The sequence below is a fragment of the Sander lucioperca genome, chromosome 13 (genome assembly GCF_008315115.2).
Source record: "Sander lucioperca isolate FBNREF2018 chromosome 13, SLUC_FBN_1.2, whole genome shotgun sequence".
Classification (NCBI taxonomy): Eukaryota; Metazoa; Chordata; class Actinopteri; order Perciformes; family Percidae; genus Sander; species Sander lucioperca.
This window is the reverse complement of record NC_050185.1, coordinates 16509410-16535480: the sequence shown is the minus strand read 5'-3', so window position 1 is coordinate 16535480 and position 26071 is coordinate 16509410. Positions and strand designations below refer to the sequence as shown.

The 26071-nt window shown below is 39.4% G+C and overlaps 1 long non-coding RNA gene across 1 annotated transcript; it reads left to right on the top strand.

The window, feature by feature from the left end:
• The first annotated feature begins 4410 nt into the window (after positions 1-4410).
• On the top strand, positions 4411-25566 carry LOC116037121. The gene is made up of 3 exons (XR_004101792.1): positions 4411-4420; positions 4725-4735; positions 25057-25566. It is a non-coding gene; the product is annotated as an uncharacterized LOC116037121 (long non-coding RNA).
• The last annotated feature ends 505 nt before the right edge of the window (positions 25567-26071 follow it).

Genomic DNA, 26071 nt, shown 5'->3' with positions numbered 1-26071 from the left:
GTCACATTCGATTAGCATGAAAACCAATCCCAGAGAACAGTCGACTCAGTACACATGTGTTATTAACCTCTAGGTTCATTTTGTGCCGGATTTGTCCTTTAAAAAATACTCGTAACCGTAATACTGCTTTTTTTGCCGCGCAGCATAATTTTGTGATTGATTACATGCCACTTTGCAACACAGTAATACAACAGAGACCTTATTTATTGATACATATCAATATTGATCCAGCTTAACGTTACTACAATGTGCTGGTTGACAAGTAGCTAACGCTAATGCTAAAGCTTGGTGGATAACATTATAGGGTTACAACATCGTTCAACATGCGCATAAAGTTATTTTTAGTATTATTGTTTTGACCATGGTTAACAGCACTGGTCTAACCCACGAATGAGTTCACCAGTAACGTCAACTGTATACATAGACGATTAATCTAATGCTAATTTAGCCAGCTAGCTAGCTCACCCCGGTCTGTTTGCCTCACTCCCCCAGCGCAGAGAGACTCAGCCGGGATGAGAGCTGACAACTGCCCCGGGACATATAACTAGCTAGTTACCGTTAGCCCCCAGTCAGCAAGAAGCCAGCCACTTTCATTACAGCAATCTTCCCAGGCAGCACTTAACTCCAGTGCTTACAACACTAACGGCAGTTTAATGAAGCGTCGGGAAACAGACCATATCAGACTGACAGACTATTAGCTGTCTTTACGGTTAACTAAATTAACCAGACAAAAGGTGGGTTAAGCACCAAAACGAAAAGTTAAGATTACAGAAAAGTGAAGGGGAGATCATTTTGGGCAGTTGGGAGATGTTCTGCTGCTACACAACAGGCATCGAACGTTCTTGCCGTCGCGGAGATTCCCCCGGCAATCCCCACCCACACCCGTCTCTCAGCCTCATTGAGTAGCTAGCTAGCGTTACAACAAACCCTGTCCGCCCCGGTGTTGAAACCATCCAAAAGGTGAGATTGATATGTGAAATATTTTGTGTTTTAGCTGCTGGCTAATGTTAGCTTGCTGGCTCACTAGCTAACTGGTCAGCTAACAATAAAAATCAAATCAAGTAAAACTTAATTATGTTGGGTAAACTGCAGCTATTTTATTAGAATAACATGAATAAACGTTACTAAACGTAACGTGAATAAACTTGAATGGGTAAACTCGTCTGTGAACAGATGCATTCTAACCATAGACATTATATAAAATGGACCAACAGATCCCGTTGCTCTGGATGGAGACCAGTGAAGGATATTAGAAGCACTTTTCCGGTGAGTGCCGAGCGTTACTGTGCAGCCTCCAACTGAGAGAGACGACGTAAATGTGACGTGAGCAACCTGTCTGAAAGTTGTAAGTCTTCTGGTAGCTGTGCCAAGAGAAATCTCAATCATTCTGAATCTTGCAGAGACGGAGAGCGTAGGTACATGTAAGGCGATAACATGGGCCCAGGCTAATTATTGCTAACAAAAATGCTAGTTAACATTAGTAATTAAACTTAAACAGCTAATGTAAGTCGAAACTGCCTGCGAGCTTCTCCTGTACTATATGGTAATTCCTCTACTATGCGACAGTAAGTCGCGTGGTTATGACACAATCGGTAATTGAGCCTTTTATACATTGTCGTGTTTCTTTAGAAATAAACAATGGACAAATAAAGTCTTTAAACGTTTCAGATGTAAAGTTATTCGCTGTCAAAGTGACGTCAAAATGAATGGCAGTCAATGGAATGCTAACGGCGGGTGAGTACTTGTTAGCATCAAAATGGCGCCATAGGAGCTACGGGTTGTTGACAGATGCTTACCCCCTTTATTCTAACCAGCGGAGGTGTTTAACACTAAAAACTACAACTCCCATAATTCCACGCAACTTCCCAACGTCATCAAAAGTCTGTGTTTACCATCCATTGTTTTGGTTGAGAGACCCCTAGCGGCAGAAAGTTACATATTGTACGTTTAAGGAAAGATCATGAGCTGTGATGTGATTTTGGAGGGAGACTTTTAACTAGCTCATATTTTGTTGCTCATATCAGGTCTCTTCCCAATGTTGCTTTTGTAGCTTCTTTCCTTGTTCACTTTAAAAATACAAGGTATCAAATCAATCATGTTTATGGTAGAGTCAGCAGCCACTACGAAGTTGGAGGGCATAAACTATGCCTGAAATGAGGATATAAATCAGTTTGTTCAATTTACTAAAGTTCTTTAGCTGCTCATGATTACATTTTACAACAAAATTGCAAACAAAGTGTTGTCGCTGCCCTTGCCCGAGGTGTGTGAAAACACCTCGGGCAAGGGCAGCGACAACACTGTCTGACTGGCTTACAAAACAAACATATACTCAGGCTTTAGTTTGCTTTTGAGATATCCTTACACTATTTCAACAAAGGCTTTGAACTATCCCTTGCTTGTGTGGGGATTTTACGAACAGGCGGGCAAACGAACAAATTCTAGGTTACAGCGACGCTTTGCTTTTTGCTTTTTTGTGTTCATGCAGCCGCTGCCAAAAGGTTTGAGAGCTCCTGCTGCACATGGTTAAGAAGGACCTTATGAAAGCTCTGTTCAAAAGGAAAAAACAGTGCCCTAGTTGGAGGCGCACAGCTTTGAATTCTGGTCCCTCTGATATTAGGGTCCTTTTCAACAAGGGAGATAATTGAACATAAGTAAAATATTCATGCCTGACATGTTCAAAGTTGAAAGATGACTTACTTGATTTAATTCATTCAGATATTTTCATTAATGTAGAATTCGGGTGGAATAATTTTCAAGTATCAGCATGCAAATAACACCTACCTAAACACACATAATTAAGGTTTCACAGTGTACAGATGGTGACTACTGTGTTCATCATAGTGGCCCCTAGTTTCATGAAATAAATGTAAAAATCCAAAAGGAATCTATATTTCAGTCAGTTTTTTTCTCTACTTCCCTTGCATGTGTGCTCCTTTGTCACTGTGCCACTGCTAACTTCTTTAAATACAGATGCATGTGTCTACGTCATGTCTGCCATAGATAAAATATGACTCAACATTCTGCGTCCTTGTGATGCTATCCCCCACCTGAACCTTCACCAAATAGCGGCATAATTAGCCATATTTTGAAAGAATGACAGTTGTTTCAAACATATTGAGAATACCAATTGGCAGTTGAGAAGTGGAATATGCAGCAGAGGGGGTTTTAGTTTTTGTAGACACTTTGTTACTTTTTCCCATCGTCTTATCTACAAAGTAATCTATTATAATATATAGCTATACTACAGCTGGTGTTCTTCACCAATGAGAACATTTGAAAACGGCCCCCTTCTGCCAATACAAGGTAAATTTTGATAATCAAAACATAGATTTGTTTTCACTTTAGAACAAAAAGGTTTCATTTTTACACGATAACCTCACATGAAGTAAAAAAAAAAAGCAAATTGCATAATAAAGACAGCATTAGGGTTGTTGGAAGGAGCATTTTTTCATTTTTGACACAGCTAGGCTGCTGCTTTCTCCTGCCTCTCTTTTTGCTTTGTACCTTTACTTGGCACGCTGGAAATAAATTCATGCTTATCTTTGCATTTGACTCTGGGCAAGATTCCTTAAACCTCACTTACTGTTATAGTACATTGTTCTATTATAAGTGTCTTGTAAATATGATACACTGACTTGAATATGATTTTTACCTTGTGCAGATTCAACAAGGACACATTTAACTGTTGTGTGGATGCTGCTTGTTCCTTACACTTGAAAATTGCGACCACACTTAAGTATTATCGTCACCTTCCGTCAAAGAATGGAAATGTCACTAGATGTGAGATCGTGAAGGAAGGCTATCGGCTAAAATAGTGATATTACAAATTAAGTTAATCGGAGAAAATGGCATACATACAACAAAGGAGAAAAAAGCCTCAGTAAAAGTCTGTGTCAGAAACTATTGCTTTATTTCATCATCTTATTATTATTTTATTATGATATTGCCCAATCGAATTGTAACAGTAATTGGTGGTGTTGCCCCTTGCTTAACAGTGTTTCTTTCCTCAGCTTTTAACAATACAAGAAGCTGTTCTGGATTAATTTGATTATGGATGTGATTGTGAACATGCACGCACGCACGCACGCACGCACGCACGCACGCACGCACGCACGCACGCACGTCTTGGGAGGCTGACAGTAATTACACTTATCGACCTCTCCAGGGGTATCAGGGTCATGGGTTATGAGACAAGGAATCCAATCACAATGCAAATAAAGGTAAGTTGAGCAGACCGATGGAAGTCATGTTTCATGCTTTATTCCTTCACCCTCCACCAGCCTTGGGTAAAAACAAAACCCAAAGAAATCCAATTATTAGCTCAAACTGCATTGATTGTGTCCTCCACTAATAGGATATTAAGCAAACAGGGGAACACAGGGGAAAGACCAGCAGTGTCTACCTCAAAAATAATAGCCTGGTCTGAGGATGCGGGGAAGACTTTTATAGAACAACACATAGCATGGGCTTTTGTCATCTATCAAACATTCTGTATTGTCAAATGCCTCACTGAACCGGCACCTTTGATTATCATTCAACATTTGAACCAGTTGTGCATTTATACATTTATCCTTGACGTTCCACTTCCGGGATTGCTCCTTTACCGACGGAAATTCCGCTGGATTTCACTCATTTAGGCCAGATATCCATTGCCTTGGGCTTCCTTTGTGTTGACATTTTAAACTCCGGTCAATTTATGAGGATTATAGTTAACCTTTTCTCAGATCTCTGCAAGGTAAATCCAGACAGCTAGCTAAACTATCCATCCAATCTGAGTTTTCTGTTGCCCAACTAAAACAACCTTTGAATGTACACATGTTCCACCAAAACAAGTTCCTTCCCGAGGCTATTTTGCAGAGGCTCCGTTGTTCCGTACGGTGCTTTGCGCCGCCCAAGACGTTTGTGATTGGTTTAAAGAAAAGCCAATAAACCAGAGCATGTTTTTCTCCCATCCCGCAATGCTGTGTGGACTAGCCAGACCCTCCTCCGCAGTGCTGTGGAGGAAGGTCTGGCAATGCGAGACTAATGGAGAATAAGCAAAAATACTGCACCAAAAAAACTTTGTTGTGGTGTAGAAATGTAATCTATAAATTATTTATGTCCGCAACACAGAGTCTTACATTTCAGACTTTTATGAGATAGTGTTGGAGGGTTAAGTGCCTTGCTTGACAGCACTTCAGCAATAATTGGTGAAGGAGGGCAGGTATACTCAACAATGCAAAATTGCTGGTTACATGACAGCAGATAAGAAAAATGCCACAAAACGTGTGGGCAGAAACCTAATGATTCAACATTTTTGGTCATTTGTAACTCATTTTCAGATGAACTGGTAGAGCATAGAGACCACATAAAAATATTTCAAATAAATCTTTTCCATTTATCAGTTATGCAAACCTCCTGAGTCAAGGTTGAGCACTACAGAGTAGCAGCTGAGAGTATTAGCATGCCCTGCTGGTTTTACTCCTTTCCCTTACGCCTCTTCCATTAAAACAGCATGCTTCTTAGCTGATTCAGTGAGAGTTTATTGGTACTATCAAAATGACCCAGCACTGGTCTCCTCACTTTTCATCTTGCCTGTAATTACTGCGGGTGGGTACAAAACAACAGCAAATTGCTCAAAAAGCGTAATCTAGCACCTTGGGAGGAGAGAGCTTTCTAAAGTCTCTTAAAGGTCACACCACCATGGAAATGACCACTCTGAAAAATACAGAATTTTTTAGTGCTCTATTATTATAGTTTTTCGTTTTTTTGTCACTGTGTCTTCTCTGTACAGAGCTCTGCATGTATGAATGACAAGACAAAGAATATAACATGAATTTTGTGGACAAGTATTTTTACAGGATAAATAAAAGTGCTTTGCAAGACAGACATAATTTCCTATTGTTGGATTATTATATACAGTAGTTTTACAACAATTATTATACTGTATAAAAAAATGTGATTTGCTGTTGCTATACTGTTTGTAGAAAATGAAATCTCAGTAAACACACACAGACACACAAAACACAATTTAGACATTCCATTTACGTCTTACAGTAAGTCAGATTTATGTCATACATAGATAGATAGAGAAAAAAGAGAGAGAAAGCTTACAACAGACGCATTAAGGCTGAAAGCATTTCAATCAACGGATTGAATAAAACACCACAGGGTATCTGTACCAAAGACAACAAACAAACAAAATGCCACAGAAAAGCAGCATTAGGGTACATTAAATGTGTGAAAATGATACGAATAGTGATATTTTTTTATTCTCTTAAGAGGCATATACTACATCATAAAATTAACAGTGTGGGGTAGGGGTGTCCCCGACTAAGGATTTACACATTCGAATCAGAATTGTCAAATTTTTCTGTAGTCGACTGATAGTCGAATCATCTATGTGTGTGTGTGAATGGGTTGGGAGGGGCACGACACTAGTCAGCAGGTTTTTGTTGCTAACACAAAATTTTCCAGTCGCCAGGAGTCAGTAATAAAGTGGGCTGTAACGGTAAGATATGCCTCCATTTGCAGCGAGGTCCAAATATCTGTGGTGAGGCTGACTGCTTTGCAATTGTTTATTAACATGTAAACCTCTGCACGTATGGACCATAGACTGTGGACGCGTATTTCGCATCCACCGCATGCATAACCGTATCTCTTTTGGGAACTGTGTATCCTGGCTCAAGTGTGCGCATTAATTCTTTAAAACCTTCACCGTCCACAACATTCACTGGCCTCATGTCGAGCGCAATAAACTTTTGTCCGTGATTTCTCTTTTCCTTTTCTCGGACAATGGCGGTCTCAAATCTAGCTTTCTTTGAGTTAGTTTTGGCGCAGCTCCGTTACTACTACTAGATGAACTGCCGTCGTCAGTCTGATACTGTGGGTGGATCTAGAAAAAAGACATATATTTTAAGTCCCAACATATGATATTGCTATTCGTAAATTAAAAGCGCCATTATATATGAAAGAGTGAACCGTCTTTATTGGTAATAAACTGACCCGTTTTAAGTGGAAAGCCATGTTTGTTGTTGACGAGTGGTAGGACATGAGCTGTTGGCACAACTTGCATTTTACTTTTTTTGGATCATCTTTTACCATTTCAAAGTGCATCCACACTTTGTCACGGATCAGGGAAAGTGAAACTTAAATCTGTCACAGGGGTGGTTGGACACACACACGTAAAAAATATTTATTGAACGCATCTTTCTTTTCACGTTTTTTTTTTTTACAGCATTATCATAATTAAAGGCTGTATATAACATAATATAACCGTACAAAACCAGTAGTTCTGTGTGAAATTAGACATTGAGCACCCCCATATTGCCAAAATGGTATGATCCTCGTTTCATAATAACACCCGCGAAGATTCGACTGTGAGATTGGTGGTCGAATCAGGCTCCGCATATCGATGCATCGAATCTTCGACTATTCGGTGTCACCCCTAGTGTGGGGCTGTTTCACTGTAACTTGCCTTTTTCAAATCAACATAAGCAGCGAATTTAGAAATCAGAGAAAAGAAATGTTAAATGATCTTGATACTGTTCTATTGTTTCCTGTTTGCGCTTCCAGTCACTTAGTAGACACATTTGAATTACACTGAAGTTTAACAGCAAATACTTTCACTGCCATGTAAACTTAATGCTGCTCAGCTTCAAACAACTGCACAGTTTCCATCATAAAATGATATCCTCATTATGTTTTTGCTTGTTACTGCTGCTGCATACTCTGTACATTTCTTGTATACTTGGGATGAATGCCACACTAGAAAGTGTAACCTAAAATGTTACCAGAATGCATTAATCCTGTAAATGCCCATTTCCTGGTGAGTTGTGAAAATAGAATACTTTATAATCAACATTTAAATTAGCTGTTAAGGAAGGATCATACTTTCCATGGTGTAGAATAATCAAGAGGCATTCCATATGCTGGAGAATCTAGTGGCATGTCAGACATTCTGCAGCATTTTTACGACAACTTTAAGTCTTAATCCTCAGCTTGTTTGACTCAGCATTTTCAAACACTGAATACTAACAATGGGCAAAACTCCAGTAATGTAACTTGGCATCAGCTGTATGGAAAGACTGTTTACACTTACCCATTATTTGTAATTATGTGTCAACACTTCAGGCCGATACAGTAAGGGCGACAGCATTTCTGCATTTTAAATTTGTAAAATAAAATTATCCAGAGTTAAATTTCATGCCTGTAATTTCTGAGGAAAATGTGCCATATTCATTTATTAATTCACATTTTCCACTAATGTACACATCTGTTTGACCACATCTGTTTGACCACATCTGTTTCCATGTATGCATATTTCAAGGTCATCAGTTTACTTCATCATTAGAAATGGTGTGGTTATTAATGCCTTGTTTTTGGCGTGACACTTAGGGCCCTATTTTAACGATGAAAGCGCACGGCGTGAAGCGCATGGCGTTTGCAGGTGGCAGGTGCGTTTAGGGCATGTCCAAATCCACTTTTGCTAGTTTGACAGCGGGAAAAAGGGTCCGTGCGCCGGGCGCATGGTTTAATAGGGTTGTACTTAGTATCTTCAGTGTCTTTGGGAGTAACATGCACTAAACCAATCAGAGTGTCATCTCCCATTCCCTTTAAAAGCCAGGTGCGTTTGTACCTTGGCGCATTGCTATTATGATGACGGATTTGCACCGTAATATTTGTATTTGTAATCTTTTGCATGTCTGTGTGCTGCTGCGCTTACCTGTGTGTGTAACAAGCATAGTGTGCGTGCACTGTGCATTAGCCTAGGCGCATTTTACGAATGCGCTGTTAAAATAACAATGAAATGGTGCGCTATTGACTTTAGACCAGGTTTTTGTTAGTCAATGGCGCGATCACTTCCCCTTGCCTCAAGAAAGCAATACGCCAACAAATTCACCTGAACACACCTCCCTGTAAGACCAGCACGCCCATGGGCGCACAGATGGGCGCAGATGCATTTGTTATTTAAATGACGTGGGTGCTGGGCAGTCTTAAAAAAGCAAAGACACTTGCGTCGGGCTTTGCGCCACATTGTGCCGGGTGCAAGATAAGGCCCTTTGTGAGCCTGGTTGCTGATTTTGCTCAGGCACAAAATACTCTCTGTGTGGCTATGCACAGCACCATTACAGTAGTTGGCTGTTACAGTTTTTCTATTTAATTGTAATGTTGCAAACTGCCTTTAAAGCAGCCATATTATGCTCATTTTCAGGTTCATAATGTATGTATGTATTTTAAGGTTGTACCAGAATAGGTTTACATGGTTTAATTTTCAAAAAACACCATATTTTTGTTGTACTGCACCGCTCTCTCTCACTGCTGCAGATCCTCTTTTCAGCTGGTCTCTGTTTTAGCTACAGAGTGAGACCTCTTTTCTTCTTCTGTACTATCTTTGATTGCACTTGCACATGCCCAGTAGCTCAGATGTAGATCATGTCAGCTAGCTAGCTCCATAGACAGTAAAAGAAAGGCTGTTTCTACAACTTCGGTCAGTTACAAGGCAGGATTAGACTTTAGACTTCTAAATGAGGGCGCACATGTAAGTAGTTCTTTTGTAGATTATGGTGAACTTGTGTGTGTTGTAGCAGTGCTTTGCTATTGAGAATGAGGTAGCATGCTACGAGCTAATGGTTGCGGTTAGCCTGCTCGTTTCGTGCCGATTTTGAACAGCTCACCCAGAGACTGAAGGCAGGACACATTCAGAAACCGTATCTCACTCTAAACAGCATGGGTGGATTTTTTTCAAAGTTTGTATGTGTGTGGAAGCACCAGAGACACAAAAGAACACCCCAAATCCCAGAAAAAGTGTTTTTTTCATAATATGGGCACTTTAAATTCACTTTTTGTGTTAGCAGAGACAAAGTGTGACTCTATGGCTCGCCAGTCTGCTGCATCATGATGCTACAATGAATCAATGTAGACCTTAAAGGCCTTTCGGTGCTTGTCAGCATTAAATCTTGACAGAGGACTACATGTGTTAAAACATTCATCTTCATGCATCATGGCAAAAATTAGGGATGCAACGAATCTAGGATTCGGGTTCAAATTTGGTCGAATATTGGGCTTTTTGACGGGGTTCGGTTTTTGCCGAACCTAATGTAGGTGGACCAGTACATCAGTAGGCTGTGAGAAAGTGAAAATGGAACTCGCAAGCAGAAAAAACACCGCCCGTCAGCACCCAGAAAAGAAAGCGACCCAAGCCGAGCCCAAACAACACACAACATCGCTGCTGCCAAAACACCTGCGCATGAAACATCCGAAAGAATACGAGCCGCACATGAAGGAATCCACAGACAGCAGCCAAAACGCAGCAACCCCAAGTACGGCAAAGGAAGGACAGTCACAGCTAAAAACTTGTGTTAACCAGACAGTCTCTCCCGGGCTGTCAGCTGTTCTCTCGGAGTCTCCCTACAGTGGGAGCGGAGCGACTGCTGCTCGTTAGCTAATGTTAGCTTTCTAATTTTACCCACCAAACATGCCTTCATCATACACTGGTTAGCGAACATTTCTGGCAATAGTGATGTGCTTTCCTACGATGTGAAAAGAACGTGTGAATTCAACATTAAGTTGTTACATTTGTAAGGTATTTTATTGTGTAACCTCTCAGTTGAAGGTTAAGAGGAAGTTACAGTAAACATAGAGCTTTTATTATGACGGGAAAAACGGAAGTGAATAAAGCTGTCTTCCTAACATCTCCCCTCTTAAACAGCACAAACTGCTTTCAATTTATCCAGAGACTCTGACCGACTTGTCATCCATCATATTGCCTGCATTTATTTCATTTTTTACTTCTACTAACACTTGATCAATACTAGAAGCTCCTCATCATCAGGCACTTATGCAACTGCCCAGATAATAAGACCATCACTGTTTCCTTCCAGTAGCTTAAGATGTGTTCTAGTTTGTGTTATAATAACTAAAGTAAGCTACAAAGTAAAAACAGACAAAACTATTCCTTTTGTATCTCTTTTGTATCCCATACCCCTGAAAAGTGTTATTTTTTATTGTTACAAAAATAAACAATCTTTCAAAATACTTTAAGGAAAGCACTTTTGGAATTAAAAGTTAACCTTTTAGCTTGACCACATTACTTTTGTTTCACAATAATAAATGTCTTCTTCCTGCACAGTTACAATTTGCCATGCACTGTGATAGATACATGGATAAGTAATTTATTTGTAATTTAAATTACAAAAGATACATTTGAAATGAGATGTTTCCTCAAAAAGGTAAAGAAAATAAAATATTAAATATTATATATATATTAATTCATAGTGCGTGGGTGCATTAATAAAACACAGTAAAGCCAAAAAATATGAATATATATAATTGAGATTTGTGGACCTAAAACACCATAATAGCCATACCTGGTGGTATTTTAGACATGCATGATTGAAACTAACTAGCTTGAGATAACGGTAGAAAATATGGCCAGGATTTAGAGGGGCTTGGCATACATGTGGGAACAAAGTAAGTGGAGTGAAAGATATCTGCCTGTGAAATAAAAAGAGACTTATTTTTATTTGAAAGTAAATGTCTGTCTTTTCATGCACCAAAGACCAGCTGGTGTTTGAGTGTATGGTTGAACTATAAAAGCAAAGACTTAGGGGGTATAGAAGGAGATGAAGGGATAAAACTGCAGTGTAGAAAGATTTTAAAGTTGTTCATGGATCTGTTTTTTTGAGAAGGCTGAACGGGTGTATAAGCTACTTGCTGGACACACTTGATCTCCCCTCCTGTGTTTTCTAACATCATTATTGCATTACAGATGACTGGCTGCATGTAACTTGAGCCCAACCATTTGGAAAACATCCCCTCTTGGTCTGAAGACTAAAAACCTCCTGAGGAAGTAATGCTTTGAATTAGATTTGCTCTCCATCCGGCCGCAGCATCTTTTAACTCAACACCACCAAGGCCTATGTTTGTCATCTCCTCCTCTCCACCAGTTTGTTAACATCCGAACAGCTGATCACAGAAAAACCAGAGGTGCAGTGAGGGGAGATTGTATCATTCCATTTAGGAAAAGTGTTTTTGGCCATACTTCTTTTTCTGTTCGAGCTGCTACTGAGTGGAATCTCACCCCCATAACCATCAGAAATATAAATACTTACAGTACATTCAAGATCCAGTTAAAGAAATGGCTCATTGATAATCAGAACTGTCAACATTACCATTAATTTCTTGACCTGCTCTCACTGCCCCCTGCTGGCTTCTTGCCTTGTGTTTGTGCATGTGTTAAAGTGCCCATATTATGAAAAAAAACACTTTTTCTGGGATTTGGGGTGTTCTTTTGTGTCTCTGGTGCTTCCACACACATACAAACTTTGAAAAAAATCCATCCACGCTGTTTAGAGTGAGATACAGTTTCTGAATGTGTCCTGCCTTCAGTCTCTGGGTGAGCTGTTCAAAATCGGTCACAAGCCGAAACGAGCTGGCTAACCACAACCATTAGCTCGTAACGTTAACGTTAGCATGCTAACGCTAATGCTAACGCTAGCATGCTACCTCGTTCTCAATAGCAAAGCACTGCTACAACACACACAAGTTCACCATAATCTACAAAATAACTACTTATGCGCGCCCTCATTTAGAAGTCTCCCAGCTAATCCTGCCTTGTAACTGGCCGAAGTTGTAGAAACAGCCTTTCTTTTACTGTCTATGGAGCTAGCTAGCTGACATTAGGGCTGGGCGTATCGATCTAAATATCAATAGTATCGATACCAAGATGAGTATTGGTATCGGATCGATACTTTTGTTGCAGTTTCTCTCCCGAGTTCATGCAAGCACAGCGTCTCTCCAAGTCTGTGCGCAGTGTGCAAACAGCGCATCTCTCTCTCTCTCTCTCTCTCTCTCTCTCTCTCTATTTTTTTTTTTTATTTATTTTATTTTTGGTTGTGTTGTTGACTTTGTTATATTTATATTTTGTTATATTATTTTATTATTTTTATACTGTTACATTGTTTTATATTGTTCTAGTTAGTAAATGAAAACATTTAGATTTGCCTAAAATCTTTGTCCTGTGTTTTATCATAATCATCATCAACTAACTGAAGGCAAAATCACAATTATTCAATGATCGTGACGTTACAAGTAAAAAGTATCGGCGATACTAGCCCTGTATTTACTTGGTATCGGATTGATACCAAAATTCCCAGTATCGCCCACCCCTAGCTGACATGACCTACATCTGAGCTACTGAGCATGTGCGAGTGCAATCAAAGATAGTACAGAAGAAGAAGAAGAAAAGAGGTCTCACTCTGTAGCTAAAACAGACCAGCTGAAAAGAGGATCTGCAGCAGTGAGAGAGAGCGGTGCAGTACAACAAAAATATGGTGTTTTTTGAAAATTAAACCATGTACACCTATTTTGGTACAACCTTAAAATACAATTATGAACCTGAAAATGAGCATAATATGGGTGCTTTAATGTCTTTGTCCGATGTTTGTCTGATTGTTGTCTGCTGTGCTCCTATTGTGCATTTTAGCTTAATAGCACTTTTTACCAAATGTATTTTAATGTTATATTGTAATGTAAAAGTGTAATTTTATCTTCTGTTAGGGTGACTTTTTTACCATCTGTCTAGGGACTGCAGATGAAAAATAGCCTTCTGGTTAATTCTGGCATATTGACAGAAATGTTTATTAATATGCACTGTCCCTGTAATAAAATAAATAAAAAATAAAATAAAAAAAAACTGCATTCAATGTTATTCAGTGTTCTCTGAACACTTTAACATCATCCTCTATGGCTATAATTGCTTTAGAAAGGACGCACTTAGCTGAGGCAATCTGACAGTACATGCATGATGTCAGGAGAAGTGTCAAACTGCCAATGGATTTAATTGGTTTTAAGTGAAACTTAACCTTTGCGTTCTGTAGGGAAAAGTTTCCTCTAGGATAGATAAAATCTCTCAACTCTAAGGACACATTTCTGAGTTTCTTAATGAATTACATAGAGGAGTGTGCTGTTTTGATTCCATTTAGATTTTTTACTTTGTACCAAGTGAGCATTGATTGATATAGACTTCTATTAAACAAGCAATTTTGTTTCTCTGAGTGCAGCGTCTCCTTACATCACACAACAAGACAACGAGTCTACAGCGATGCTAGTGGACCTGTAAGATTGTACGTATTGGCACACAATGACTATGTTTACATGCTGATGTTTAGCAGGTATAATGTTAGCATGTTCACCATCTTAGTTTAGCTTTTATTAGCATGCTAATTAGCACAAAACGGCGGAGGCTAATGGGAATGTTATTCCTTTTGCAGGGATATGGTCATAAACTCAAGTATTGGACAAAATAATTTTTTGACCTGACAAGTGTATGATAAATGATGAATCCATTAAAGGTTAAGAGACATAGTTGGACGGTGTGTATGTACTTTGTTATGTTGATAAATATGATTTAAAGGATTTGTTCAAAGGATTTGTTTTTTCACAATTCAATCTCATGTCTTGATATGTTCAAGTTTCCATTTCAGTCACAAGTGGTTGAAAAAAAAGGAAATGAGGACAGTAAAAATGGTGACTGTAATGTGAGAGTTCTGTTACACATATCAACATTTCAAAAGGCCAAGTAGTGAAATGGAGTATCTACAATAATTTTCCACAGCAACCATACATTTGTAATATGTCAATATTTGACTAGAACTGATGCATTCATTGTAAGTGAGAAAATCTGTTCTAATGACTGCAGCCTAGAATGGCATCAGCTCCCACTATGGCATCACATTGGTAAGGGTAAAAACCTTTAATAGTCTTTTTATTAAACGTCAACTGAGCTCAATGGAAGACTGATGTTATTTGGTGTTTTACCCGAGAGGGAATTGAGTTTTTGAAATGTCCTGTGCTAATAAATATTCAGCTGGTGACATTTCAGAGCTGATGCCAGGCATTCAAAAATCCATCATACTATGTGGATGACTCCATAACAATCTAGCCAAAGGAATTATTATTAGAATTCAACATCAGCAGGTGCACATTACAAAAGGGAAAATAACATCAATCTAAGCGTATGAAAGGTTGTAACTTTCTCTCTGAAGCGAGCTATTCTTTAGAAGCTAAGTCAAGAAGTGAAGAATGAAACTAAGCACACTATAATGTTCCCTTCTGTTGTGTGCCATCGCATGACTACATCAAGGATGATTTTTTTCACTCAGATACGCAGCTTAAATCTTTACGTGGCTTTTATCTGCATACATTCTACGCTGCTTTGCTGTCATTGCTGCTCTAGCAGAATTGTTAGACATCCCTGTTATCACTATTAATGTCAATGGGCAACAGTCATCATACTGAATAGGTCTCTAATCATGACTAGAAACACACATGTTCTAATTCTCACCTATCATAGGCAAGGTGAGTGTGCTGAGAGATGCAAATTGCATTCAAACACACCCGCTATCTGAATGAACACTTTGGACAAATGTCGGTGTCATCAAGCAGTACAGCCTTTTCAGTTGAGGTACTTTGTACCAGCAATAGGGCAGATGATGGATGTAAAGATTTCTATTGGAATAAAATATTTAAATTACTTCAGCAATCACTGGGAGTATTGCTTTTTTACAACCTCTTTGATCCATCAGACAGAAAGCTAAAAACGTTAATTTTATAAATGTTGGCAATGGGCTGGCTGTGCACAAGTGCACGTGTTTGTGCGTATGCGCATGTCATTTTCATTTTCCGAGCAGTACTTAAAGCTCTGATGATATTGTAAAGCAAATCAGGTGGGTGGGCTTCTCCATGTGTTGGTTCCAGATATGGTTATTCACTGCACTCTGGCGTGCCCTTCTCTTTGAGATGGGGGGATGAGATGGGGAAACTTGGAGCCTTACGAAATGCCCAGTCTATGTATCATCACCCTGACAAACTACTGACTCACTGGACACACATTCCAGTGGGTGAGTAGATGTGGCCTGATATGGTTTTACAGCACACAACCTCTGCACTGCCTTCAACCTACACGCTCTCGTTGCTTCAGTAGCTTCAGTAAAACATGGGTGGTAAGGATTTTTCACTCAATGAAGACATGTCTTTTGGTTTAACATTTTAGATATTATCAACATTAAAATGCTACAGAATGCAAATTAATATTCAGATCTATCCAGGCTTGCAGACACACAAGCTGTATTGAGGATCTTCTCTGTACTGCTGTCTCTTTTATGATGAATGAAAACAGGTGAATTGATCAAATCATTCAAATTGGCTTTATTGGCATGACTGTATATTTACTTTATTTTCTGAATAATAGTGCTAATAAAGATTTGTCACTGCTGTTTTTGTATTGTCATTCACTTATTGATATACATCGAGTCCTATACAGCCTTAGAAATTGGGTGATTACATACAATATACTCTTAGTCTATGTAAATTATGATTAACAGAAGACATTTTGGCACAATCAGACATTTCAAGACAAACCTATTCTGCCTGATTTATCATGAGTTTGCAAATCTTTCACTTCTCTCACTTCCTATCCTATTCTCTTTCATCTCCTGGGATGGCTACTGAATATAAGGAAACATTATTCATTCTCAGACAATAAGCGAAAACCTGTCTCCATGGTTACCAGGTGTGCTACGGATAATGTCAATAGCTGGCTGGTGTCTAATCTCTTAACTTTCCTAATTGTGTGATCCCTCCCTTTTTGTCAGTCTCACTGCAGTAGATTATGGCAGCCATTGTGGTATCGATCAGGTTTGACCTGTCTATAGTGTAACCATATCGGACGTATGATGACTTATTACTTTGTGGAGAGCCTGTCCATTAAAAGGATTAGGGATGGTAAATTAATTTTGTTCACAATTTACAATGCCCCTTGCCTCTCCATATCTACTGCAATATCCATTAAAACAAACACACACACACACACACACACACACACACACACACACCTTAACACGTGGTGTCTCTTAAGTGGTCTTCCCACAGGGCATGCGACATATAGAAGCACATTATATCTGAGAGCTCATTATGTGTGCACCATCAGAGCTTTTGGTGTATGGGAAAAGGGACAAACACTGAACTCAGCCACCGTGACGATGTGAACAAAACATGATTGACAAAAGCAAGGAGGCCTTAGGGCATTGGGAATCTCTTAAGCTTTTGTAAGTCATCACAGAAAATGCAAGTGTTTAGACATAAATACGTTAAAAATACGTTAGGCTGGAGGAGAGGCATTGCACAAACATGTACAATGTAGGATTAAAATATAAAAGTATAGCCTTAGCAATTAACAGACAATCAATTGAAACATTAGCATAACTGAAACTAACTGAAAATAACTGACAAATTTATGATCAACAAGTAGACAGACAGGTAGCTTGACAGGCCGTAGTATAAGACAGCAGCCACTTAGCTGGACAATTGGACTTGCAAATAATGTGACTGAATAGCTATAACAGAAGCACACGGATGGCTCTTTTATCTCTACAAATGTTGTGACACATCGTTCCAGACATGAGAAGAAAATTTGATCATGGCAATTTAATAAAACACCTCTTCTGTTTACTCCATTACAAAGTTAAAAACCTAATCCAATATTGATTTACTGTAACAAGTTTAGCACACCCTTCCTGCATATTACTACTAAAGCAAAACAGGAAGATTTTGTCATCATTAAGAAGCTTGTAGCTTTTATACTTTGTTACACCCAGCCAGGAGGACCAGAGGGCCAAGGTTTGGAGAATCAATGTAATAATAAAGACTGCAGCTATTGTGTAAAAGTTATGGAGGAAAATGCCCTTTTTGTTTTAGAGATTTTATCAATTGGCCCCAAATGAAATGTGTTAGTTGTCATTTGAATTTAAGTAGCTTGTTGCTAATTAAGAACATGTTATAATCCATACCTCACAGATACAAATTGGTTAAAAAAAAGTTGGTCATGGTAGAGGTGGGATTAGGAGGAATACATTTTCAGTTGTCTGAGGGGTTTGCATCATCAACCAGCAAATTGTACTAAGGTGCATTTACAGGGAAAGATCCTGCCACTAAAGCTTGTCCCAAGAGGAAACCGATATCCTTGTGCTGGATGAGCAGAAACACCACAAGCTAATATATGGCATCTAAAATGAAATTGGTTTATTGGGAGAGGTTAACACATGTGCTTACTGAATTACTCTGCTCCTAGGAGAACAGTTGGCCAGAGTAAGAAATTGTTTATAATAGAGCCAAACAAATGCTGTGGTGGACCACAGTGACAACTTTGCTACAGCATGTTTGCCATAAGTCTAACAACTACAGGCGCTGGCACCTTCACTATTGTCACTTCATGCAATATATGCAACATGCATACAGTAACGATAGTTCTACAGTTGACTTTCATTCACACATCCACATCTAGTCAGAATACGATTATTTTTATTTCTTGCTTGAAGCTATGTTGATATCCAATTTAAACTGTCAAGAACAGCATCTGGTTAGACATACATTATATGCCAAAGCCATGAGGCACAGACCTTACTGGTGTTTGTGGCACAAGTCTTGATGAGCAACTGGGCGTCGCGAACACAAATCATAGACTGTCAGACTGACAAACGCGCATGCATCCAACCAAATGCCACATTGGCAGTGCAGAATGCTGCCATCTACCATAAGCTGCAAAACTAATGCCTGATAGTCTCTGAAAGATCATGTTGTCCTCCCCAAAGCCGTTTGAAATCCCACTACCCCTCTGTGTGTCTGTCTGTACCATCCTTCTGTGTGTATGCCTCCACAAGTGTGTGAGCCAGTGTGTGTGAGACAGGCACATCCTGAGTTAGACCATCACTTCAGTATAGCACCAGGGGTCCGTTTCAGAAAGCAGGTTTAGTGAAAACTCTGAATTTGTTAACCGTGAGATGAGGGAAGAGAGAAGGGTAACTCCATCCCGTTTCAGAAAGAGAGGTAACTTGACCTCAGAGTCAGTTACTATGGTAACTGAGCCTGTGAACCTAACCTGATCGGGAACAGGTTTTCTTCAAGAAACCTCGAGTTTCTCTCAGTCTCCTCCCTCTGACACAGTGCTCTTTCATTTCCTCATTCATTCAGTCAGTCTGTTTCAGGCACATTTTAGTGCAGTGTTGTCATCTGTATGAATAAAAAGCAGTGTTGGTTTATTAGCTGTGTTAAGACTATAAAACTTTTTTTCTCAAAACATGGCATTTCCTTGTGTCGACGATCCCGGTGATGAAGAAGCTGTATTACTTCGCAGGGTGTTAAACATACGTCGGGAGATGATATTGAGGCCCCGACTATAGATGCATTTTCATTTCCAGATACTATCCTACCTATTTGAACAGTATCGTTTTTCTTACCAGTCTGTTTTATCCATCCTCATATCACTAACGTCACCCATCTTGGGCATGCTCTACATCCAAGCAGATTATTTGCGTCACATTACGTTTTTTTTTGCAAACAGCAGTTTTCTTTACAACATTGTTGATGCAGAGCATATAAGTAAAGCCACTGTATAGCAAAACGCCATCAGAAGAATGTGACTCGCTCTGAAACGTTTTTTTAATTCTTTCTCAAATCAGCTGTTCTGGAACAGAAAACTCAGTTTCCCACCTCAGGGTAAATCAACTCAAAGTTCAGGGTTAGACTCAGTTTGTTAAATCTCCTTCCTGAAACGGGCTTCTGCAGTTTCCCAGGCCAGTCATCCATTAAGCCTCTGATTGCTGAAGGAGGTCCTGGATACACTCTGTGCTGACACCCTGGTGCCAAAAACACAAGGCTGATGTCCACCAGCTTCAGAAGTGCATTTCATTCTCTTGCCATCTCTTTCTACTATGGTAAGGTTTTAGCATAAGTATCTTATCATTCTTTTCCTGCATTAGATCATGCCTTGGTATTCACAAAACATGTGCTAAGCACGAAAACTGATTTATGTTAAAATTCAATTGGTAATCATGTTGACAAGCTGAACTAGAAACATAGCTCTTAATGTTTAATTAAGAAGGAACTGTGGTTTAGAGGATCAGTATTGGGAAGTTATTTGTTTGAACAAACTACATTTCAACGTTAACCCTTCTTTAGTAAGATTTTATGTGGTTTATGAATAAAATAAACAAGACCTGTTATTTATCTAACTGTTATCTGTGGAAATGCACTTAAAATAGAGGAAGTAGCTGCAGTTACACAACTTAACAGTATAATTTTTTATATTTCTTACTGTCCTCTGTTTTTATTCTTATGTTAAGTGAGTGTTGTACTTTGAAAGCAAAGATTAAACAGAGCCAAATTCCATGTTTGTTTGTGCAAACCTGGCCAATAAATTCTGATTCTGATACATATTTCCAGTGTCTCATCAAAAAATAAACATATCTCATCCCGTTGAGGTTGCATGGAACTACACTGAAAAAATGAATCTACCATATTATGTTATGTTAAATGGTTTACAAGACAGCTGAAAGCTTGCACACCAATTACATCAGTGCTTTGCTCCTGCCACACCACTGTTAGGACAGTAAGACTGACCTTTATCTGTTTCTGATGTACAAAGAAAAACGTATCTCCATGCAACATCCTCCTCTTCCACTGAATAGCATCTATATCTTTGGAGAATTTGAGGAAAAGGAAACCATAGGTAAAGCCACCTTAAAGCTATTAAATCCTTTTTCTTTACTCAGCTGATAAATTTGTTTCTGATTTGTTTTTTACTCATTCCTTGGTAACCACTCAGGCATTGTACACCTTATTGTATATTATTCTGAAGTGTTACCTTGCCCAGTGCTATTTCAAAGTGTTTCTTTTCAACATTTCTGATATTGCATGCACTCAATGAGATATCTCTGGATACCAGCGTCAGCTATAAATGTAAACTGGTTTTAATTTGTCTAACAGTGACGTACAGCCTGGAACTGTTAATAGCTTGATGCACTTTAGGTGCTTTGTGTCATTTTTAGTAATAATTTGCCCCACAATGTTTTGATATACACTTACGCTTGCTTGACCCTGCCTTTTTCAATGCTGAATTACCAATAAAGCAAATAACCTGTTGGAAGACAAGGCATAAAGATGAGTATCCCCCCCCATCCCCTGGGCCGGCTCTATGTACAGCATTAAACTATCTCTGACAGGGCTCCAACCACACCTGAAAATCTGAAGCTCTGTCACATGTTAACTGTCAAGTATCGTCCGATGATAGGCTCTGACAAGTCTCCCCCCCCCCCATAACAATTTGGTGCATAGTGTCTACAACTTTATGTGTCAAATACGATGAATGTGCAGTAAATTACCTTGGTTGCATTGGTGCAGAAACATATTACTAAACCACATGGCATCACAGCACATATTGAAAGAGAGGGCCACGGGAAATAATATATAGCAATGGAAATATGTAATAGACAGTAGGCTGCATCAGCATTTCATTTTTTAGGGCATTCAAGCACCCTGGCCATGTAATAAGAACGACATCCATGAAATTAATTATAAGCATGACAGCAACATGGAAATAATTTCTCAAGCTAATGAGTGGTAAAAAACCATGTGCCCATACGGTTGTTTGTGTGTGTGTGTGTGTGTGTGTGTGTGTGTGTGTGTGTGTGTGTGAGTGAGTGAGTGAGTGAGTGAGTGAGTGAGAGAGAGAGAGAGAGAGAGAGAGAGAGAGAGAGATTTGGAGTGTGTGAGGACATTGACCATCTGCAATGACTGGCTGTTTATATGGCAGAGGATGGGAGGTGTTAGTGCCAGAGACCGATTAGAGCTAAACACAGCTACCATAAAATGGAGTCACCAGTCCATCACCATAAAAACTGGTAGTCAATGTAGATAAATGTAATTACAGTTGAGAATAAACAATTATTAGAATAATAATCCATACTGATGTTTACAGTTTTTTGTCTGCTTGTTTGTTCGTTTATCTTTTATGTTTTGTTTTTTGGCTGAGTGCCAGCCTTTTGTAGCTTGTAGATATATATTTCCAGTAATGCTCCATCAGTCAAGCTTTATTGAAATCATAGTGTGAATGATTAAAAAAAGAGGGAGATAGTAAAGGGAAGGTAAGCTCATAATCTATTTTCACTTTAAACTGCCATTGACATCCTGCAGAGGAGACTGCCCTTGTCTTTTAGTTCTAAAGTCAGTTGTATTATTAAAAGTTATTTTATAGAGCATATTTGGCATGTTTTGTTACTTTTATGACTATGACTAAACCATACAGAACTCAGTTTTCACTGATCAGATGGAGCTGTCTCAAACACAAAACTTATGCTTTAATTTGTTTGGCTCTATTATAAACAATTTCTTAGTCCGGCCAACTGTTCTCCTAGGAGCAGAATACGCTCCTTGCAGCATAACAAATGATATGCACTTAGCAGGTTAGTATTGATTTCACAAAGGCTATTCACTCTCAAATTAATCTGATGAGTCAGGTAAGGACAAAAACACTGGTGCTTCTTCATTTAACATAAAATGAATGATCGTATGCGTAGGCGGAATTCTGCAACCCTTAGGCTTATGGACGTCTTTCAAAAATCCAGTGAAAAAACTGAAAACGTTTTTTCAGCTTTGGCAGCAAAATACCTATTTACCTTGTAACATGTGCCAATCGTGCTGTCCCCACTGGTTGTGGTACACCGTTTTCTTGCAGAAACAGATTTGCCTCATCTAAATATAGTTTTTTAATGTCTGGAAGTGTGTAAGTGATGCTAGAAAAAAGGGGAATGAGCAGTAATCATAGGCGCTCTAATTAGTGCTTTAGGCCTCATCATCTGTGTAGGCAGCTGAGGCACAAATAGATGCACTGTTCACACTTACACACACACACACACACACACACACACACACACACACACACACACACACACACACACACACACACACACACACACACACACACACACACACACACACACACACACACACACACACACACACACACACACACACTTTTGGGGGTTCAGCAGGTGCACAAAAGTCTAATACTGGAGGAGTTTATGGTTTAAAAGGTTGGTAATGATAATGATCAATTTGTGAGTTGCCACTGTTTCTCTGAGAGCTATCCGCCACATATAATGGTCTTATCTATAATTGTTGGTGCTTTTGGTTAGCCTTTGGAGAATTTGAGGAGAAGGAAACCACAGGTAAAGCCACCTTATTGCTATTAAGCTCGACTGTGATGGAAAGCTGCTTTAACTGTCAGCAGCACATTCGATTCCAATCTTTAAGGAAGGACAAGGGTGACAGAAAGATGGTAAATGACAAATTGGATTCAGAATTGTGAAGATGAACGGAGACAGGAGAGGAGAGGGGTGCTAAATTTGGAAAACCGTTGCAGTGCATCAGTGAGGAAACTTAAAAAGACACTGAAAAAAGGGAGAGAGAAAGATGATGGTGTGGGATAAAGCAAGAACAAAACACACAATGTTTGAGTAACTTGTGTGACATAATTAAGGGCATTTCTGTACAATTTTCATACAATATTATTCTAGTCATACTATATGGTAATGTATGGTACAAAATCATAATAGAATGCAAAACATGTATTTTTTACTTTAACACCTTTTTTCATATTGTATAGAAATAAAGCGGTGAGGCTGAAATGGAGGATGCTGCTAATTATCATCCTGGTGACATGTTGATTCTTCAAACACACACACACACACACACACACACACACACACACACACACACACACACACACACAAAACCCTTCTTGACGCCCGATGCCCGACTGCTGCCTTCTGCTTCTTCTCTTTCCTGTCCTCTCCTAACACTTATCTTCAGTTTCTGCTGCATAAGCTTCACATTGTTCTCCATCAATCTTCTCGTTATTTTGGCTATTTATTCATCTTTTCCGAACCAGTCGGGAGATCTTCCTTGCAACATCGGATCCGTTCGGAATGAAGCATGTAATTAAAATGAAGGCTTGTCTTCTCTAGGCTGTTGCCTTTTATGCCCTTTAATTTGCTTCTATCTTGATATCACATTGACAACCCGCTACATTTTGCTCGCCCGCTACGTGAGCACTGGTCTTGTCGGTAGAATTGGTATGCAGTTGACTGCAAGTTATAAATATGCGCTGTGCGTGAGAGGTAGGGTCATGCTGAGAGATAAGATATACCTTTTTTACAAAGAAGAATTGTCAGCCATCGAGGGGAATACAGCACATTAGCAACGAAAATATGAAATAGATAAAAACATGTTTTTCCCCAGTTGCTTTTCATTTCCTAAACCCACAGTGCATACACCTAACTAAATTATGTCATGCATCATTAGATTTTGGTAACTGTGTGCGTGTCTGTCTGTCTGTCTGTCTGTCTGTGTGTCTGTGTGTGTGCTTTAATGATACACTGTTTACATTTGGCCTCTCACTTGCATCTATGATTCATTTAGTTTGGGCTCAGTGTGCCACCAGGAAAACGACTTTTCTCCTGAAGAGCATTTGGGGAATGCATTAACAACAGGAAGGTTAAATAGACCTATCAATACTATTAATAGCAGCAAGAGACAGTGGGGCAGTGTGGAATATCTGGGAGTTATTCACTGTATACAAACAGCATGCCATGTAACTGTGTCATTGGAAAAGCTGTTTTGGTACTTTGCTTATCATGCTCTCTCCGTGTTAACACAGCCCAGGCAACTTATTCCTCAGATCAAAATTAATTAAACTCAGGATGCTGGGGATTATGTAAAATAAGTAAACATTAGAAGAGTGACACAGGGGGTCTTTGCAATAGTTTTCACAGATGATTATTCATCCACATTTTTGATAATAACTTACGGACCAACCTTTCGGTAAGGTTACCTGTTTAGTATGAATGATTGTTTGAGAAGGTTCTATGCCCATTCAATTATCAATGCTGATATATCAGTGTGATACCTTTTGGTTACCAACAAACGTGTTTTTCTACAAAATAAACCAAAGCAGTAGAGTTGTATGGGGTCAGCCCTATGTTCCCACAGCCCTATGTTCCCACATTTCTAAGATTTTTCTTAAAGGTCCCATGGCATGAAAATTTCACTTCATGAGGTTTTTTAACATTAATATGAGTTCCCCCAGCCTGCCTATGGTCCCCCAGTGGCTAGAAATGGCGATAGGTGTTGTTAGAAAGCCCACATTGTTAATGTATTGTTAAATTGTTTATTGAGCTTAAGTTTCTATATGTCCCACGCTCTTGAACGTACCATAGCCGTTCCGATGCTATTGAATGCACCACACGTGTGTGAAACGCCGTGCTGTTATGCTAGTTCTCTGGTGGATATACTGTGATCTCCTTTGCCTTTTCTCAACATTCACCTCTACCTCCCTGGTTTATTGCTGTGTGTAAATGACATAAAGTGAGATTAACGACATTATACTGTCTGACTGGATGCTAACATTGTGTACTGTTTAGATGTGCATAAGTTAATGCTATCCCTGTTGTTGTTATTAGCGTTGTTAAAGCTAATAAGCTAAGTCACGTTGTCTGTATGCATCGTGTGAGGTGATTTGTGTATGTTATATGATTCTTGTGATATACTTGAGTACCGAATACAGTCCTTTGCTACCTTAGTTACCTTATTATGTTTGTGTATATGCATTTGTGTTTATGTATGGTGTTCGCTGTACTGATTGTTACTTTGTATTATTACAGACCACAGCCAAATAAATCAACCAAAACAGGACATCTGTATCCGTGTTCTTTAGCGGGAACACCAACCCCACACCTTGCCACTCTAAACCAGTTAAATTCCTGGAGACAACCCAATCTCTCCTTTTTAGATGTAAACCGAGCCCTGGGTATCCTGCTCTGCCTTTGAGAAAATGAAAGCTCAGATGGGCCGATCTGGAATCTGCCCCTTATGACCTCATAAGGGGCAGATTCCAGATCGGCCCAAGGTTACCTCCCCTTTCTCTGCTTTGCCTGCCCAGAGAATTTGGCCCGCCCACGAGAAAGAGAGAGACGTCATGGCTTACAAACAAGCAAAGTGGCAGTTGGTCAAGGCCACACCCCCACCCTCCACCTTGCCCCCCGTCTCTCCTCCTCAATAGCATTTAAAGCTACAGACACAGAAATGGCACACCCTAAGGAAAGCTCATTGTGGGACTGGCTCTAGTGGCTGTAATTCTGCACCAAGGCTGAATTTCGGGAAAGCGACTTCAGATACAATATTTGGGGACCACTAAGGC